Source organism: Sorex araneus, chromosome 10 (assembly GCF_027595985.1).
Source record: "Sorex araneus isolate mSorAra2 chromosome 10, mSorAra2.pri, whole genome shotgun sequence".
In the NCBI taxonomy this organism is placed as follows: Eukaryota; Metazoa; Chordata; class Mammalia; order Eulipotyphla; family Soricidae; genus Sorex; species Sorex araneus.
The window spans coordinates 3,150,253-3,165,840 of record NC_073311.1 but is presented as its reverse complement, the minus strand read 5'-3'; the positions used below and the strand labels follow the sequence as shown (position 1 = coordinate 3,165,840).

Sequence of the window (15,588 nt, the reverse complement as noted above, 5' to 3'; positions counted from 1 at the left end):
CTGCCTGATGTGCTATTTCTCCAGCCCCCATATAGGGTTTTAAAGAACTATAGAATGAAAACTCTTTTACTAAAAGAAATTGAAGAAAACACTAAGAAGTGGAATGACACCCCATGTTCATGGATTAATAGAATCAATATTATTAAAATCTTGCAAAGCAATCTACATAGTCAGTGCAATCCTTATTTAAAAATCATTTTCCAAAGAGATAGAATACACAACTCTAAAATTTATAAGGAACTGCACAAGACCCTCAACATCCAAAGAAATTCTGAGAAAAAAAGAAAGAAGGGAAGGATCTTCACAAAAATTTCTTGGATACTGGGGCTGGAGCAATAGCACGGCGGGTAGGGCATTTGCCTTGCACTCAGTCGACCCTGGTCTCCCAAGCACCGCAGGGGTAATTCCTGAGTGCAGAGCCAGAGTAACCCCTGAGCAACACCAGGTGTGACTCAAAAAGAAAAAAAAATTTCTTGGATACTTTTGGGCTTCAACAACCTCCTCTGGGACAATCTTGGAAAGGATGTGGACCAGGTCCTGCCCTAACAAAGATGGGCAGCCACACCCCAAAGCTGCTGCCACTCACTGGCCCAAGTGCCCAGGATCTTCTGGAGCCACATCTCCAAACTCTACAATATTTACATCCCAGTAGGTGCACACCAGATCGAATGGGAAAGTAGCGTAGAAGCCAAGTAATCTCCATTGACAAAAACATTAATACAGAGGTTTAACTTACCACAGCTTAATAAACCTTCAGACAAGGACTTCATGTCCCCATGGTGAGTACAACAACTTTCACAAATTTTTTCCGAACTATTTTTTGATCATTCTGTTGGCCAGTTAGTGGTAACAAATGATATAACATAAATTATCATGGGCCTGCTATGGGGGCAGGCTTGAGACATGGTTGAGAAAAGGGTGACAATGGTGAAGGGAAGGTGACAGTGGTGGTGGAATCGGGGTTGGAATATTGAATGCCTGTAACAAATAATAATGAATGACTTTGTAAACCATGGTGTTTAAACAAACTGGGGGAAAAGAAAAGGGTTGGATGATGCATAACCACATGTTTTTTTCTTATCCCTGGTTCTGAGTCCATAGATTGCTGTTGGCTGAGTCCCTGGATGGGGATGGGCGTGTGTGTGTGATTGTGTATGTTTGTGTGTTTGTGCGTGTGTATCTACAAGTTATCCTGGCATTTTGGCTCCTGAGGTTCCCTGCCCCTGCCTTCAACTTGTTCAAGAGTTAGTAGTGTATGATGCCTGAAACTAAATAATGAATATCTTTGTAATTAATTCACGGTGACTAAAAAAAAATTAATATTTTGCAAAAGATAGCATGGAGGCATCTTGCTCCCTGATTTCAAACTGTATTACAAAGCAACAATAATTAAGACATTGCAACACAAATGGTGCACACAAATTAAGCAAGAATAATTATATTAATCGCTCCAGTCCATAACACAAAGGGTAGAGCAGAGGGTAAGTCATTTGCCATGCACGCAGCTGACCCAGGTTTGATTCCTCCATCCCTCTCAGAGAGCCCAGCAAGCTACCGAGAGTATCCTGCCCGCACAGCAGAGCCTGGCAAGCTATCTGTGGCGTATTTAATATGCCAAAAACAGTAACAACAAGTCTCACAATGGAGACATTACTGGTGCCCGCTGGAGCAAATCTATGAACAACAGGATGACGGTGTGACAGTGCAATTATAGTAACAAATTTTACTATAAATCCCATTGAAAAAAATGCAATTCCATGTTGTATTATTGGACTTGAGCTGGAGTGATAGCACAGCAGGTAGAGCATTTGCCTTGCAAGCAGCCGGCCAGGGTTTGATTCCTCCATCCCTCTCGGAGAGCCAGGCAAGCTACCGAGAGTATCCTGCCCACGTGGCAGATCCTGGCAAGCTACCCGTGGCATATTCGATGTGCCAAAAACAGTAACAACAAGTCTCACAATGGAGACGTTACTGATGCTCACTCGAGCAAATCGATGAGCAATGGGATGACAGCGATACAGTGATACAGTGATAATTGGATTTGATCTACACTAATGTAAATGAATAAATGAAGAAGTGGAAAAAGAAAAATCTATCTTGAAGTAGCTAACATACAGAAGAAATAATGGGTTTCAAAAATTACTATTTGGTAAACACACCTCTGCACTTCTATGCTTATTGCAGCATTATTCACATGGCCAGAATCTCCAAACACCCCAGGTGCAGATGACTGGTTTAAAAAGCTATAGTAGCTTTCTGCCACCGCACGAGCTCGACCCCGGAGGCAACTGAACTACTTTGGACACGAGCAGCTCCCCAAAAATGCCTTCAGACTGTGTGATTGGAGCTACTGGCCCATGTGCCGCCAGCGGGGCAGGGTTTCTCTCTCCAGGCTTTTCCATCATATGAGCACCACAAAAGGGAAGTAAAAGATCGCAGTGATGCAATTACCAGCAGAATTTTCCCTGGACTTCATATAGAAATCCAAAACCGAGTGGCTGCGACAGCAGCCGCACGACATAATATCTCTTGATTTTCAGCAACGTGAAAAGGTTCCTTTTTAGCAGGTCTTACTGTGGGGGGAAACTCCAAACAATAGTACTGAGTTTTTTGTTGAAATGTTGAAGGTAATCAAAGTAGCAGCTATTTCTTTAGACTGAACTAAGCCAAAGCCCCACGCCGGCCGAGGTGAGGAAATATCCTTCTTTCTTGGTTCTTTTCCCTTTTCTGGGAGAAATACGGTGTGGTGACCACCATATTATGAGGTCTATTAAGCAGGCATGAACTTAGAGGCGCGGGAATGGGAGGGGGAAAAAAAATATGTACTTGTAACAGCGGGACGCTTGGGAAGTCTCGGGCCGATACCAGCGCATGCTCCACCGAGACTCAACCAGGGTGGCCACACTTTTGTGTGGCCGCGATGCTGCTGATCAACCAGAATCCGGAGCCTAACTAGACTACTTCCGGCTCCAGAAACTACTTGCAACCATGTTCTTAGACTGAACTAAGCCATAGCCCCACACCAGCCGAGGACGGGAAATATCCTTTTTTTCTGGTCGGGCGGCGTGGTGTCAGCCATAATATGAGGACTATTCATTAAGCAGGCATGAACTTGGTGGCGTGGGAAGGAGGGGGGAAAGATTCTATGTACTTGAAACAATGGGACTTCAATATCTCTCCAGTCTCAGCAATGGAAAACTAATTATCAAATGCTGCATTGGCAGTAGGGCTATCTTTCTTGGGGGAAAACTCCAATAATAGTGAAGGTTGTGTTGAAATATGGAATGTATTCAAGGTAAAGTGAAAATGAAGTGAAATTTATCAACTAAGCAGGCAGGGATGGGGGGTGGGGGGCGGGGGGTGGAAAAAATCTATAGTAAATGTACACAATGGAATACAATGCAGCTGTTAGGAATAATGAAGTCATAAAATTTGCTTATAATTCAAAGTAAAGAGAAAAGTAAAGTGAAATTTATCAGCCACACAGGCAGGGGGTGGAGGGCGGGGTAGGGGGGAGGTATACTGATGTTCCTGGTGATGGAATATGTGCACTGGTGAAGGGATGGGTGTTTAAGCATGGTATAACCGAGACTTAAGCCTGAAAGCTTTGTAATTTTCCACGTGGTGATTCAATAAAAAAATTTTTTTTTTAATTTGCTTATATTATAGATAGAGAGTATCATGCTGAGTGAAATGAGTCCGAAGGAGAGGGACAGATATAGAATGACTGCACTCATTTGTGGGGTGTAAAAAAATAAAAAATAACATGAGATTAATGCCCAAGGACAGTAGAAACAAAGGCCTGGTACTTTGGCTCCTGAGGTTCCCTATCTTTAACTTGTTCAAGAGTTAGTTATGTATGCCTGAAACTTAATAATGAATATCTTTGTAATTCATGGTATCACTTGTATCACTTGATTTGCTCCAGCGGGCGCCAGTAACATCTCCATTTGTCCCTACATTGTGCTAGAGTAGCCCAATGGCATCTGCTTGCTCCCGGAACACGAAGAGCCTCAAACTGTTCGTTCAGGGTCTTGACGAAGTCCAGCCATCTCATAGGTGGGTGGCCAGGCATTCTTTTGATGTCCCGTGGAATCCAGTCAGTAATGGCTCTAGTCCAGCAGTCATCTCTAAATCACATTACATGTCTGGCCCACCTGATTTTCTTTTTTTTTTTTTTTTTTTTTTTTTGCTTTTTGGGTCACACCCAGCAATGCTCAGGGGTTACTCCTGGCTTTGCACTCAGGAATTACTCCTGGCAGTGCTTGGGGGACCATATGGGATGCCGGGGATCAAACCCAGGTCGGCCACATGCAAGGCAAATGCCCTACCCGCTGTGCTATCACTCTGCCCCCCCCCATCTGATTTTCAATGCCTTGGCAAATGAGGCAGCATCCCTGATCCTTGATTGTCAACGGAGGTCGGAACTCCAGATTTCTTCTCTCACTTGAGTGACACATGATAGCCCAAGCATAGCTCTTTTGATTCCTCTTTGGGAGACCCGAGTAGTGTTCTTGTCCTATTTTCGCAGGGCCCAGGTCTCTGAGGCGTATGTTAGTGCAGGAAGAATGATGGAGTCAAAAAGATGTGCCCGAAGCCGGTATGTGCCCAATATGCCCAAAATAGTAACAATAATGGGCCTCAGTTACCGGTAATCAATTTTTTTTTTTTATTCCACAGTTGGAAGGTTGCTTCTAGTGCTGAAGTTGGGGTAGAAAAGGGACCACAGTGACATAGAACTTTGGAAATGATCATTGTGAATAAAAACTGTGCTGAAAGTCGACTGGAGCTATAGTACAGTGGGTAGGGCATTTGCCTTGCATGCGGCCAACCCGGGTTTGATTCCTCCACCCCTCTCGGAGAGCCCAACAAGCTACCGAGAGTATCCCACCACACGGCAGAGCCTGGCAAGCTCCCCGTGGTGTATTCAATATGCCAAAAAGAGTAACAACAAGTCTCACAATGCAGATGTTACTGTTGCCCACTCGAGCAAATCAATGAGCAACGGGACAATGCTGCAGTGACAGTGCTGAAAGTAGGGAAAGTAACAAACATGATGGCCTCTCGTATCTATATTGTAAACCATATGCCCAAAAGGAGAGAAGGGGGGAGCGAGAGAGTGAGAGAGAGAGAGAGAGAGAGAGAGAGAGAGAGAGAGAGAGTGCCTGCCATAGACACAGGTGGGGTGGCAGAAGGGACACTGGGGTCATTGGTGGTGGGAAATGTACAATAATTTTGAAGGGATGGGTGTTGGAAGATTGTATGATTGCAACCCAATCATAAACAGCTTTGTAACTGTCTATCTCATAGTGATTCGACTTAAATTTTTTAATTAATGTTTGTAACAATCATTACAATAACAAATTTAGCTAAGCAACATCAAGGTTCTACACATGGTCTCAGAGTAACTCCTCCCCAGACTTTGTGAGAATGTGAAAGAAAGTCACTCAAGTGACAAAAGCAACACCATCAGCTGCTGACAAGTAAAACTGATGCTGTTTTATAGGGTGCAGAGAAAGTGCTCGCATGTCCTTGTGCTATTGATGCTGAAGACACACAGACTGAATCTGAACACGGGACACATCAGAGGAAGCCAAATAGAGGCCTGTACTGTTACACTCTTACTGTCGTAACTGGCAGTCTTCAAGCGGGCCAATGTCATAAAAGCCAAGGCAGCAGTGAGAAAATGTCCTAAAATGGAGGAGAAGAAAGGTACATGACAATTAAGAATGGTGCCTATTTCCCAGTTGGATCCTGTTGAATAAAAAACATTATTGATAGTTACCAAAACTATAGATAGGCTCTTTGAATGATTGTTTGGGGAGTTCTTTGTACCATACTTCCAAATTTCCATAATATTTAAATAATTTCAAAATTAAAAATAAGGATATAAGACAATATGTAAACATAATACCACTTTATAGAAAAAATTATATATGTATGATAGCAAAGAACAATAAAAAGTATGTTTAAGTATACTTTTTTTCTGAGTAGTGGACTATGTAGTTTTATAATCACTTACATTTTAGTTCATCTGGTTTTTCTCATTTTTAAAAATTAGTATATATATATCTTTTCAATTAAAAATGATTTTTACTTTTAATGTATATTCATGTACATTGGCAATTACCAGCCTTATGATTATATTATAAAGCATAATTTTTATCTGCAATTAAATTATTCCTATATATATAATGTACTTCAAAGTACTAAAAGATTACCTTTCATTTCTAAAAAGAGGAAAATAATCATATTTGGACATGTTTTTCTGATTATTATATTGCTTATTGCTAATGATCATATCTTTTAAATTAGTCTTCTATGATTATTTTCTTAATGTTTATAATAGAAAGCTTATATGGATTTGATATTCTTTTTTTTTTTTTTTGCTTTTTGGGTCACACCCAGCGATGCTCAGGGGTTACTCCTGGCTCTGCACTCAGGAATTACTCCTGGCGGTGCTTGGGGGACCATATGGGATGCCGGGGATCGAACCCAGGTCGGCCACGTGCAAGGCAAACGCCCTACCCGCTGTGCTATCGCTCCGGCCCTGGATTTGATATTCTAATTATTATTCATTTGGATATTAAAAATGCTAAAATAAAACTATCAAAACAAGTTTGAGCCTCAATACCATCTTACTGTTTTTAAGAATTATTTTAGGAAGCAACACTCCGCAGAGATGCCTCCAGACCCTGTGCCACGCTGTCTCATCTGGGGCAACCCGGAAGGGGGCGGGTGAGTTCCCCTCCTGCCCCAACAGAGCCCCAGCAACTGAAAATCTCCAGAACTCAATAACCGCCATGCTCACAGCCGATCTCCACAGGCTCAGACAAGCCTCATCCATGAGTGAATCTTCTGGAAAAACTCAGGTATGCAGGTTTTGTGACCAAAATCTCCAGTCCAGGTACACATGGAGTTGGGAATGGGCAACTTCCCCTTTCTCCCCGTTCTTCTGGGAGCCTGGCAGTCATGCCCATGAACTGTCTCTGGCACCATATAAGCTCATTAAGGGCCATGACCCAGAGACTCACAAATTAATCTCAGAAGAGAATCACAAGCTGCAGAAATGCCTTCAGACCCCAAAGTGACCACCCAGTTAAAAATTTCATTCCAGCTATATCACCGTTTAAAATTTTAGAATTTCTGGAGCAACATCTCATACCCTATGCCACTGATATACCAAGAATAGCGCACCACATTTGATGGGTGTAAAGTAGAAGGCAACCGATCTTGATCAAAAATAAACATATTTGCACACAGGCTCAATCTGTAACAATATGTTAGTAATCTCTTGTACAAGGGCTTAATGACTCCAGGGTGAAATACAACAATCTTCACGCACTTTCCTCTAAGAAAACTTTTTTGGACCATTTTTAGTTGATTATTCATAACAAGCAATAAAAATAAATTACTTAGGAGCAGACTTTAGGGGTGGTGGGAATATTTGAAATAATAGTGGTAGGAAGGTAAAATGGTGGTGGGATTGGTGTTGTAATATTGAATGTAATAAATTATTGTGAACAATTTTTTAAAGAAGTTTTTAAAAAGTTAAAGAAAAAAGAAAATAATAATAATATAACTCCCAACTATACTGCTCAGTTGAAAATTCTGGTCCTCCCAGACTGCACAGTCACATTCATGGCCACATGGCATCTCCAAATTCTACAACACTGACAATCTAGTAGTTGCAAACCAGATTGGACTGGTTGTAACATAGAAGCCAACCTATCTCTACTAAGAAAAACATTAACACAGAAGGCTTAACTTGCTAACAACAGCTTAGTAATCCCTCAGACAAGGACTGAGTGAGGTACAAAAATATTCACTAATTTTCTTCTAAGGAAATATATTTTTAATCATTCCACTAGCAATTTATTGGTAACAAGCAATATAAAATAAATTATTGTGAGCCTGGAAAAAAAAAAGTAGACAGTGAGGGAGGAAGAAAGAACACAAGGATTTGATAATCAGTGGGTTCCAAACCAAATGTTTGCAATGAAATCACCTTCCAAACATTATGTGTACATGCTATAAACTTTATAATGAAAGACTAAATGATCATTTATTATGACTAAAAATAATCTTGAAGTCAGCCCTGAGCACAGCAACGTGTAGCCTACCTCTCGCTCCAAAACACACACACAAAACAACTTTATTATTTATTATTTATTACTACTGATTTATTATTACTACCCTGATCTTATAAATGAAGAAGTAATAGTCCAAGAGGAGAGAACTAAGAGTACTGGTCACAAACTTTATTTTTATTTCATTACTTAAACAGTCACTCTTTCCTCTTTTATTTATACAGATAATAGGCCTAAATTTGTACATACAGATTTTGTAAAATTAATAGTTTTTTCCTTTGGTTTTTGGACTTACTAAGTGTGTAAAGCTAAACACATCTAATTTTTATAGAGATAATTACCTACTCAAGGACATTCTTAACAATTTCATAGCTTGTTATGCTAACAAGATGTTAAGTAGTTATTGAAAAGTTGTCACTGTCACTATCATTGTCATCCCATTGCTCATCAATTTGCTTGAGTGGGTACCAGTAACATCTCCATTGTGAGACTTGTTGTTACTGTTTTTGGCATATGGAATATGCCACAGGTAGCTTGCCAGGCTCTGTCATGCAGGCGAGACACTCTCAGTAGCTTGCTGGGCTCTCCGAGAGGGACGGAGGAATCAAACACAGGTCGGCGTATGCAAGGCAAATGCCCTACCTGCCGTGCTATCACTCCAGCCCATTGAAAAGTTAGTCAATAAATAGTTTCTAAGTTATTTAAGTGCACCTTACCTATACATGTTTTTCTTAAATGTATGACAGGATCTTGTTCTTGTTATTTTAAGAAATCCTCTCTCGAGGCATTCTGGTGAGCAACGCGGCCCGGACAATGCTCCGGACCCGAATCGGGGCCAGCAACACTGGGGGGCCGGAGGGAGGAGGTGCCGCCAGCACACCTTCTCCAGATGGAACCCTGGCGCCACTGAGCAGCAACTAACACGGCTCCAGGATTCGGGACTGGGACAGATCCGAGCCACGCGGCCGCATTAGCGGCCGCGCGACCTTTTCTAAAACCTGAAAACATACAATCTTTGAATGGAAAACTAATTATCAAATGCCTCCTTATTAGGGTTATCTTGTTTAGGGATATAACTCCCACAACAATAGTGAGTTTTGTGTTGAAATATGGAACGTAATCAAGGGGAAGAGAAAATAAAGTGAGGTTCATCAGTTATACAGTTGGGGTGGGGGGCGGGGGGTATACCGGGGATTTTGGTGGTGGAATATGGGCACTGGTGAAGGGATGGTGTTTTAATACGGTATAACTGAGACATAAACCTGAGAACTCTGTAACTTTCCACATGGTGATAAAATTTTTTTAAAAATAAAAATTAAAAAAAAAAAAAGAAATCCTCTCTCCTTTCAAAAGTGAATTCTAAAGAAATAATCATAAGCATTGTGTCACTAAGAATTTTCAGTTATGAGTAATTGGGACCAATGTTGATCATTTTAATCAATATAGATTTGTGGGTAGATAAATTGATAAATTGAAAGATTCATGGAATGAACATAGAATTCAAGAATCATTCTTGGAAATTAGATTACAGAGGAGTCAGATGAGAAGGAGAAGGAGGAGAAAGAAGAATGAAGAAAGAAGGAGGAGAAAGAAGAATGAAGAAGAAAGAAGAAGAAATGTACAGTGGTGGAGGGATGGGTATTGAAACATTGTATGACTGAAGACAGATCATGAAAGCTTTGTAACTGTATCTCATGGTGATTTAATTAAAAGAAAAAAGGAGTCAGATAAACTAGAAGGAGACTCTTCCACCCATGGAAGTCTTTTGTTAGCATTGCTCTGATCTCTTGGTTCCACCTGTTGAGGATCCAAAGTCATGGGAGTATCTGACTATATATGCCATGACTGTACAAGAAAAAAAACCTTGTACCATCAGGGATGAACTCTTAGCAAAGAACCAGGGGTTCCTGAGCACAGTCACAAATAAAACCTGAACTACACAAAGTCTGCCCTCTCAAAGAAAATAATAAGATTCCATTAATTTCTGTCTATCCTAAGACATAGGAGAGGGAAGGGAAGGGCAGGAAAGGGAAGGGCAGGGAAGGGGAAAGGAAGGGAAGGGGGAAGGGGAGGGGAGGGGAGGGGGGGAGGGGAGGGGAGGGGAGGGGAGGCAATACTTGGAATTACTGTCTTCCTTTCCGCTACCAAGTTGAATTCCCAATAAGTGAGATCCAAAGGTTGGATGGGGGATGACAGGGAGAATACTCCCAGATAATAAAAAAGTAATTATGTCCATAAATGCTTGTCACATTAATGTTTACCAAAGTTAGATGGGGAAAGGGCACAGAAACAACCTGATGTAAGATATTTCATTAAATTTTGATTCAGTTCATTTAATAGAAACCCTGCAGCTATGAAAATACTATTAAAGAAGGATATTCAATAATCTAATAAGATGTATATTAAATACCGAGAGAAATTTATTATAAAACAATATTTAAAACACTGTTTTGTTGAAAAACAATGCCAGTATATAATTACTACAGTTGTTATCTGAGAATAATAGAACTAGAAATGTTTATTTTCTTCTCCATGCTTATCTCCACAATGACCATGCATTGCTTTAATGTTTTGTTTATTTTTTTGTTTCTTTAGTCATGTCGAGCACTGTTCAGGGTCCACTCTTAGTTCTGTGCTCAGGGATCACTCCTAGGTGATTTAGGGACCATATGAAACATTGAAGATCAAACTTAGGCTGGCTGAATGCAAAACAAGTGTTCTCACTGTACTATCTCTGTGGTCCCTGCTTTTCTTTCATTTTTTTTTCTTTTTGGGCTACACCTGGCAATGCACAGGGGTTACTCCTGGCTCTGCACTCAGGAATTACTCCTGGCAGTGTTCAGAGGACTATATGGGATGCTGGGATTTGAACCTGGGTTGGCCGTGTGCAAGGCAAACGCCCTACCCGTTGTGCTATGGCTCTAGCCCCCTTGCTTTTCATTTTTGTAAGCTACTTTGGTGTTCATACAATTTCGTTAAATAGATAGCTCTTCATCCCTTCATTTCTGTTATTTAAATGTTCAGCTATTATTTATATTTACCTTAATTAAGTATGTGTGTCTCATGTGTTTTGTGTAAATATGTATCTTTGTGAATAACATTATTTTATCCACTCCCTTCCAATAATTTATCATATTACCCAATTTAAACTTCTTAGGGAGAGTAGCCATGTTTTAACTATAAAGCACTTCCAACACATAGTATACAAATTAAGCGCTTAGTTATCATGTATTTTTTAAGAAATACCTTATAAGCCAGTAAAAAAAAGTGAAGATTTAGATAAAGCACAAGTTAATTTGAATTCTGGATTCAATGTTTAAAAGCTTTGGTTCCATGGCTGCGATCATCTCCAAATTGCATTATGTGTCCGGCCCATCTGATTTTCGACACCTTGGCAAACAAGACAGTGTCCCTGATTCTTGATCGTAGACAGAAGTCAGAACTCCAGATTCCTTCTCTCACTTGAGTAAAACGTAATACTCCAAGCTAGTTCTTTTGATTCCTCTTTGGGTGACCCGAATAGCGTTCTCATCCTGTTTTCGTAGGGCCCAGGTCTCTGAGGTGTATGTTAGTGCAGGAAGAACGGTGGAGTCGAAAAGATGTGCCCGGAGCTGGAGTTTCTTTGTCCTCTTAACAACTTCTTTGATGCTCTTTAAGGCATTCCACATTGCTCTCTTCCTCCTGCACAGCTCAGGTGTCAGGTCTTTTGTCATGTTCTCGACGTAGGCACACATAACTGCTGCATTCAGAGATGTTTATTCTGTTGAGAGCAAATAGAACGAACATCAGGAACTAATCCGTTTCTCATGAACATGAGAGGACTGCTGGACTAGAGCTGTTACAGACTGGATTCCACGGGACATCAAAAGACCGCGTGGCCACCCACCTACGAGATGGTCAGACTTCTTTGTCAAGACCCTGAATGAACGGTTTTAAGTTCTTCGTGTTCCTGGAGCAAGCAGATGCCATTGAGCTACACTAGCACGCAACAGGGATGAATGGAGACATTACTGGCGCCCACTGGAGCAAATTGATGAGCAACGGGGTGACAAGTAATCAAATTAGTACAAGGAAAGAGAAAAGTCATATCATTATATTAATGAATTTAAAAAGTCAATACTCATTTATGAAAAAACACTCAACAAAATGGGGAAAGAATTTTTCAGAATCTCTCGATAAAGCCTTGTCTCACAGAACCCATCTGGCATGTGTGCTCTAAGTAGCCCTGGCCAGAAAAATTAAGTTGTGTGTGTCACTTCAGCTGGTGCTTGTGGTGGAAGTGGAGGAAACGAGGCTTGTATGACTATCTGGGTCTGGTGGCTACTAATCAGAATCAAAGAAGACCAAAGGAACACAGACAAATTGGATGCTGATTATCCACTCTCTGTCTTTTATTGTGGAGTCTGTTCATTACTAAGAGGTACTCTATTGCATGCTTTATGTTGCAAAATGCAGAAAAGGTTAGAGAAGTTTTCCAAACCAGTTTGCAAAACTTACCATAGAGAATTCACCCAAACAGGAAGCTGAAATTAGTGAGGTTCAGGAAACAGTAAGAGAGGAATAGAGGGGGAAAAAGAGAAAAAAAAAGTGGAAGGAGTCAAACTTAACAAAAAGGCTACCACAAAACGTTATAATAGCAAAAATACCTGGGACAAAGGAAAAATAAGTAACAAGAGTATGTGACCTTGCAGTTTTTGAAATTGATCTTAAAGAAGCACAAATATTTTTACTCAAAAAATCTCCAGTGGTGCATCTGTAACAAGGGACAATAAACTCATCATTCAGGGAGACTTTACAGATAATATAATGGATGCCATTCAGAAAAAAATGGTCAGAGACAGATGATGATAACATTGAAGATCTTGGAGAAGTAGAGAAGTGATTCTGAGAGGCTAGAGAAATAGTACAGGGGGAGAGCTTTTGCCTTACTCACAGCCTACCCAGGTTTGATCCCTGTATCCTATATGGTCCCCTGAGCATCACAGGAGTAATTCCTGAGCTTCACAAGAAAAGAAAAATTATTTTGAATATCTTTCTCTATTTAATGATCTGAACTAAGAAGGAACTAGAGAATATCATGCTGAGTAAAATGAGTCAAAGGAAAAGGAATAAATACCAAGTATCTCATATGTGGATTACCAAGAAGCAAAGTAAGGGAATAAACAATGGCCATGATAACAGTCTGTCTACAGAACTGAGATTGATCAGTTGAGTGGTGGGTGGGGACCCAACAGGCATGGAAAAAGAGAAAAGGATGTCAGAGAGGGCCTAACAGTAGTGGTTAGAGTTGCTGATAGTCTGATGCCAGGTGTGGGAGAGCAAAACTGTACTACTAAAAAATTAATATTAGCAGCATTGTAAACCAAAAGTAAAAGTAAAAATACATCAATAAAATTCAGTCCATTGGGTCAGAGAGAGTATGGTGGACAGCTGCTTGCCTTGCACCTAGCCAACCCAGGATTAATCCCTTGCACCACATATGGCCCTTGATCCCTTCCAGGAGTGATCCCTGAACATAGGTCTAGTAGTAAACTCTAAGGACTTTCCGATGTGCCCCCTAAACAAACAAAAAATTAAGTTTATTAACCAATATCATGACAATGTGTACCTTCCCTTGTAAACAAAGAAGAGGTTAGAGAGATCATACAGCAGGTAGGGTTGCATGCTAATCCTCGGCACAACATTTGGTCCCCAAGCCTATCAGGTATTTTAAGTACTGTGTGATTACAAATAATAGTGCAATTAATAAACTTTTAAGTATACATACACACATAATTTCTATTTTTTTCCACTTTGGGATCATACTCAGGCATGCTCAGAGATTACTCCTTCCTCTGTGCTCAGGGGCCACTCTGATGGGCTTGGGGACCATTAAAGAATTGATTTAATAAATTACAGTGCATATGTCAGAGACGGTAGAGTGGATAAGATGCTGGACTTACATGCAGCTGACCTGTGCTCAATTCCTGGCACAACATATGGTCTCCCAAGACCCTCCAAGAACGTTACCTGAACACAGAACCAGGAGTATGCCAGGAGTAAGCACAGTAGGATGTGGTTCTTAAACCAAAAAGTGCACTTACACAGCATGACAAAATTGACAGATTTTTTTGTCCTTATATCTAACAATCTTTTGATGTATAAGTAAATACAGAATCAAACACATAGTATTACGTATTAAACTATCAGAGGGTAGAGAAAAATTGCATTCACTTATAGAGATATGTATTAATTAGCTCTAAGAAACCAAGCTATTATTTATGTATTCATGGAAATGTCACAAGAAACTGTTTATGTTGGTTTCCTGTGGAAAGGGTAACTAAGAGAGGCTGAGGTAGTGAAGAATTTTTACAGTATATTCCATACTTTAAATTTTTTAAAACTCGTAGTTATGTTTCCTCTTTAAAAGAAAATAGGGGAGGGAGCAATAGCACAGCAGGTAGGGCACTTGTCTTGCATGTGGCCAGCCCAGAATTGATCTACAGTACTACATACAGATCCCCAATTATCCTTAAGCACAGAGCTAGGAATAAGCCCTGAGCACCACTTGGTGTGGCCCCAAAACAAAACCAAAACAATGACAAAAATATGTAAATAGGGGCTGGAGAGAAGTATTGCAGGAAAGACACTTGCCATGCATGGCCAATTGCATGTGGCCCTCTCCTAACACCACATGGAGTCCCCCAAACACTATCCGGATTCCTGAGCACGAAGTCAGGAGTAAGCCCAGAGGACTGCTGGCATGGGCCCTCTTTAAAAAATAATACAAATTAAAATAATAAAAGTAAATATTATCATTCAATGATTTAAAAAATAAACCAAGAGTACTGTAAAATGTATAGCATGTAGGATTGGAGCAATAGCACAGTGGATAGAGCGTTTGCCTTGCACACAGCCAACCCGGGTTCGATTCCCAGAATCCCATATGGTCCCCTGAGCACTGCCAGAAGTAATTCCTGAGTACAGAGCCAGGAATAACCCATGAGCATCTCTGGGTGTGACCCAAAAATAAAAATAAAATAAAATATAAAAATATCTTTAAAAAATATAGAGAGAGAATGTGGGTGATTCTTGAACATTAGCCTTTGTGTCTCTCATGGTTTTAAGTAGTGATGTAGGAATACTACATGTAGGAGTACTCATCTCCAAATATTGACCTGAATTCTTGTGGATTTACCCTTAGTTCCTTCCAGTAAGCAGGTGAATAAAAACTGAAAAGTGGAAATCATAAGAAAATAAGAAGTCAATTAGATACCTACTCCTTCACCTTCCTTTCCTGTCCATGCCTTTCCAACCTATCCCCTAAGTTAGGAAATCTGGCACCCAGGGAAGTGAAGCATTGAGAATATATGTGATCATAGTGGTCCACTGGAGCGATAGCACAGCGAGTAGGGCATTTGCCTTGCACTCGGCTTACCCGGGTTTGATTCCTCCATCCCTCTCAGAGAGCCCAGCAAGCTACTGAGAGTATCCCACCCACACGGCAGAGACTGGCAAG

The 15,588-nt window shown here is 40.6% G+C and overlaps 1 pseudogene; it reads left to right on the top strand.

Moving 5' to 3' along the window:
• The first annotated feature begins 12,389 nt into the window (after nt 1–12,389).
• On the top strand, nt 12,390–12,972 carry LOC101558842 (density-regulated protein-like; annotated as a pseudogene).
• Nucleotides 12,973–15,588: the final 2,616 nt, after the last annotated feature.